Raw genomic sequence first — 6,050 nt, forward strand, 5'->3', positions numbered from 1 at the left:
TCATCATGTTTTTGGGGGATGGAGTTAGGTGTGACAGTGTAATTTTCAAATATATATTTTTATTTATTTATTTGATTTGTCAATCGCTTACAAGATAATAGGTATAAGTATAAACATGAGTAAGAATGCAGGAAATAGGTATGAATAAATGGGGACAATAGGACAGGGACGGTAGGCACGATGTGCACTTATGCATGCCCCTTACAGACCTCTTCGGAATGGGGTGAGGTCAATAGTGGTTAGTTTGAGATTAAAGGAGTAGGGGGTAGTTAGAGGATGTAACAACAGAGTCACATAGTGCATTCCAGGCATTGACCACTCTGTTGCTGAAGTCCTACTTTCTGCAATCAAGTTTGGAGCGGTTTACATTGAGTTTGTAAATGTTATGTTTACTCAGAATGGATCCTCTTGAAGTCGGTAAAGTTTTCTTCCAGATGAGCGTGTTTACATGTTCTTAAAGAAGGAAATTTATCAGTGTCTGTAATTTAATAGTCAGATAGTTGCAACACTCATATGACAGATGGACTAATGCATCTAACTTGTTAAGAACAAGCTAAGAACAAATATTGCAGGAATAAAGGCATTTTTAGATATAACCTAGTCATAGCAACTAGAAACATACCTACAGTCTCTTATGTGGAAGAACTTGACTGAATTCTGCATCAGAACATTGGTCTAGAATTCAAAAACTCTGTGATTTAAGGCTTGGTAAAAAAAATATGTGTAAAATTTAGGTACCAGATCTGAACTGTATAAATCTTGATTCTCTTTGCTGCCATTTTACAATTATCTGTATTTTTTCAACTCAGTCAGATCTGCTAGATTGAAAAAAGAGGTTGTATCAAGAACTGAATTTGCAACTTTGTATAACAATGCTGTATGAATCTGATTCTATAATAGGACTAGAAAAATATTTTATGAATATTTCATGACAACTAATCCTTAACTTACGAGTTCAGTCTATCTCTTGACCCAGGGTTAACTTTTAGACCAATCAATTCATTAAATTATAGTTTGTGAGCAGCAAACAAATAACAATATTGCAGCTCTTTACAAGTGGTTACCTGGATTTTTGCAGCTCTAGCATGGCAGCAAACGGTAAGGCTATTTGTGTAAAAGAAGAAATAGTATGCTATTAGGAAAAAATGCTCAGTTCTCTCTTTTTGGCCATTTTTAATTTTTTTTAGAGATCCCTCCATTTCCCCTTCAAAATTCTTCAAGTATTGAAATGATCTTAATCATATGTACATACTGCTGTTTTAGTTACGTAAAACTGAGCATTTGGAAGTGAAATGTACAATATACCATATTTTCAGTGCACTATGGTTTCTCCCGCCAAAAAAAGGTTGAAACAAAGAAACTGATAAAACTGCCTTTGACAACACCCCATGTTTTTATCTATAGGGTCCTGAATGAAGCTGCGGGTAAGGCCGTTTTTATCTGCAGAGTGCATAGTGTATCTGTAGATGAGTCACCCATGTTTTTTAATCAGTTTGAAGCAGAGGTGGCCTCTGACGGTTAATATAGGAAGACATCACACAGTTCAGAGTTCAGAACTTATAAAATCCCCAAATATTTAATTACCAAACATGTAATAATATACTTAGTAAACATGTACATAATTAGCAACGCGCTGCAGTCATATGCAACACAGAATAAAATTGATTTCTAATGTAAGCAAAGGGACCTGAGCATAAGACTTTAGCCATCACCAGAATTAGCCAAGGTATTACACTGCCATAGGGAAAGTGTTAAATTTCCCTTTCACTGCTGCCACATCATGGTATATTACATCCATGTTTGGTCAAACTATTTTATTACCTGATGTGTAAAAATCCTTCCATTGCCTCTTTCATGGCACCCAAAACCAGGCCATCAAGAAAACAAAATAACTTAATCTAATGATATAGTTTGCATCTTCATTTGTTTGGTAGTGCCTTGAAAAAGCTATGCTATATTCTTCCCCTTGGATGAAGTCCTAAACTGGTTCCAATATGAGTCTTAAAAGTAAATGACTTCCATATTTATTTTTAGATTCATCATTTTAGCTAGATCCTACATTAACACATACTTTTAAAAAAGAATTCTGCTAATAGATAATCCTCTCTCTCTGATGTTTTTCTTCCTTTGACTAAGTAATTTACATTTGGGAAAATAATTCTCCTATAAGAGTCGGAGTTCAGTGGCAAACCATTTGCTTCTACAATGTCTCAGTTCAATCCTTGGCATTTATACAAAGGAGGTGGGGAAAATCTAAAACATTACTATAATCAACCAAACAAAAGTGCTAAATTTGCTAGGACTAGTGGATTAATCCCATAAAAGGCAGCACATTAAGTCTCTAATCCTCAGGAAATATGGTCCTGGGGTTTCTTCAAAGCAAATTGCTTGCTGAAATTTCAAGATTAAGAGAGGTATTTTTTTCAATCATCCAAAATGTTATTAAGAAAACAGACAGTAAGAAATTGGTGCTTGATTGTGGGAGTGAAGAGGCAGAAATGACAGAATTAGCATGATAATCACTGATCCACTAGATTAGGAAAGCATGGGCTGGATTCAGAAATTACCCTAACCCAAAATGCAGAGTGCAGAGGATCTTAAGTGGCATTAACAAGGTAACTACAAAATTCATTTAAGGTATTATTCATCATTTTACATTGTACTTTTGTTCTTTATTGTGGTTGTTTGTATATACACTGCTCAAAAAAATAAAGGGAACATTTAAACAATACAATGTAACTCCAAGTCAATCACACTTCTGTGAAATCAAACTGTCCACTTAAGTAGCAACACTGATTGACAATCAATTTCACATGCTGTTGTGCAAATGGAATAGACAACAGGTGGAAAGCATAGGCAGGTAGCCAGACATCCCCAATAAAGGAGTGATTCTGCAGGTGATGACCACAGACCATTTCTCAATTCCTATGCTTTCTGGATGATGGTTTGGTCACTTCTGAATGCTGGCGGTGCTTTCACTCCAGTGGAAGCATGAGATGGAGTCTACAACCCACACAAGTGGCTCAGGTAGTGCAGCTCATCCAGGATGGCACATCAATGCGAGCTGTGGCAAGAAGGTTTGCTGTGTCTGTCAGCCTAGTGTCCAGAGCATGGAGGCACTACCAGGAGACAGGCCAGTACATCAGGAGACGTGGAGGAGGTCGTAGGAGGGCAACAACCCAGCATCAGGACCGCTACCTCCGCCTTTGTGCAAGGAGGGACAGGAGGAGCATTGCCAGAATCCTGCAAAATGACCTCCAGCGGGCCACAAATGTGCATGTGGCTGCTCAAATGGTCAGAAACAGACTCCATGAGGGTGATGAGGGCCTGACGTCCACAGGTGGGGGTTGTGCTTACAGCCCAGCACCCTGCAGGACGTTTGGCATTTGCCAGAGAACACCAAGATTGGCAAATTCACCACTGGTGCCCTGTGCTCTTCAGAGATGAAAGCAGGTTCACACTAAGTATGTGTGACAGACGTGACAGGGTCTGGAGATGCCGTGGAGAACGTTCTGCTGCCTGCAACATCCTCCAGCATGACCGGTTTGGCAGTGGGTCAGTAATGGTGTGGGGTGGCATTTCTTTAGGGGGCCGCACAGCCCTCCATGTGCTCGCCAGAGGTAGCCTGACTGCCATTAGGTACTGAGATGAGATCCCCAGACCCCTTGTGAGACCATATGCTGGTGCGGTTGGCCCTGGGTTCCTCCTAATGCACGACAATGCTAGACCTCATGTGGCTAGAGTGTGTCAGCAGTTCATGCAAGACGAAGGCATTGATGCTATGGACTGGCCCGCCCGTTCCCCAGACCTGAATCCAATTGAGCACATCTGGGACATCATGTCTCGCTCCATCCACCAACGTCACGTTGCACCATAGACTGTCCAAGAGTTGGGGGATGCTTTCGTCCAGGTGTGGGAGGAGATCCCTCAGGAGACCATCCGCCACCTCATCAGGAGCATGCCCAGGCATTGTACAGGCATGTGGAGGCCACACACACTACTGAGCCTCCTTTTGACTTGTTTTAAGGACATTACATCAAAGTTGGATCAGCCTGTAGTGTTTTTTTCCACTTTAATTTTGAGTGTAACTCCAAATCCAGACCTCCATGGGTTGCTAAATTTGATTTCCATTGATAATTTTTGTGTGAGTTTGTTGTCAGCCCATTCAACTATGTAATGAGCAAAGTATTTAATAAGAATATTTCATTCATTCAGATCTAGGATGTCTTATTTTTGTGTTCCCTTTATTTTGTTGAGCAGTGTATGTATGTATGTATGTATGTATGTATGTATGTATGTATATATATATATATATATATATATATATATATATATATATATATATATTTGTTTTCTTATATATGTTTTCGTATACACACACACACACACACACATATACACATACACACACATATATATATATATATATATATATATATATATATATATATATATATATATATATATATACATACATACATATATATATATATATATATATATATATATATATATATATATATATATATATATATATTATGTGGATCTTTGGTTATTCGGGTTTTCTCCCGTGTAATATTGGAAGTATCTAGGCAACGTTTCGATGAAGTCTCATTCATCATCTTCAGGCTTGTGTCTTCGGCTCTGTGCTTCGAGAATATATTTATGATAGCCTCCAATACAGGAACACAATGTTGCCAGCCAATCAAGACAAAAAAAGCCACAAAACAGACAAAAGATATTAGAAACACCAATCAAGCAGAACACAGCAAACTCCAAGACCAATAAACACAGACCAAGACTCCCAACCAATCAGGATGAAGAAAAAAGCATTCTGGAACAGCAGTAGGCTAGCCCCAAATTTAAAACTGAAACGGCTGTGAAAGTCTGACTCACAGACGAACACAATACAGAAGCCTGATGATGGCAGATGAGATTCTGCTGAAACGTTGCTACAACTTTAAAAGCACAACTATAATGACGTGGGAAAATACTCGAACAAAGCTGAATACCATATATGTATGTATGTATACACACACACACACTCTGTGGTTTTTTTCCCCAAACGCCAAAAACTTTAACCTTAGACTGTCTACTATTGACTTCACCCCTTTCCTAAGAGGTGTGTACATAAGTGCACCAACCTGCCTACCGTCCCTGTCCTATTGTTCCTTTTATATATATTTTTATTTTTCTTATATGTATCCATGTATTCATAACTATGTTTTTACTTATACCTATTATCTTGTAAGCAATTGACAAATAAATAAAATAAAAAATAAATAAATATTCGAGTGTCTCAGATGTTGTCTATATGTCATAGAGTCGTAAGAGCCTTATTGGATCACAACTGGATATAACTGGATTAAATAAAACAAAACACATACAGTATGAGTACATATATGAAATTCAAGCACCAAGCAAGCCAGTTTCTGTACCTGGAATGCCAGTGGGAGGTCATATTTTCCTTTACTTCCAGCTGTTAAGTTCTACTTTGAATCCAAACTCTCAGTAGCAGTCACCCACCACTATTTCAGTATTACCAGCTCAGAAGGTGGGCTATCCCACCCACTTTGTGACACCTCCAGTTAAAGTTAAACCCCTGAAGTGAAAATCTAAAAGACAATGGTGAAAAATGAGACCATTCCTCCTTGCGTTGCTCTGCCCATTAGGGTAGACCAAGCTGGATGGATTACCCAGAGATTGATCCAAAGGCTTGTCACTCTTAAGCTAGGAGTTGGGAATTCCCAGAGGAATCCTGGGAATTTTAGCCTTGAGGACACCAGGAAAAGCGGGGGTGGGGGGGTGGCGAGGTTTAAGCCCGATCACATAGTGTGGTGGGTGGCTTTTGCCTACGAAGATTCAGGTTCAAATCCACTTGATTATAGGCTTTGGTGTAAGTATTCAGCCCAGCTACTTCTCATCTTGTGTTCTTACAAACAAACAAATAAACAAACAAACAAACCCCAGACATCAATGCAATAAATAACACATTTTTCCTGGACAAGTTGAAGTTTTGCCGTCTGTCTTGCTGTTTGAAACACCAGAGG

This window comes from Notechis scutatus, chromosome 3, assembly GCF_049901735.1.
Source record: "Notechis scutatus isolate UNSWTSFEM ecotype Mainland chromosome 3, rNotScu1.2, whole genome shotgun sequence".
Taxonomy (NCBI): domain Eukaryota; kingdom Metazoa; phylum Chordata; class Lepidosauria; order Squamata; family Elapidae; genus Notechis; species Notechis scutatus.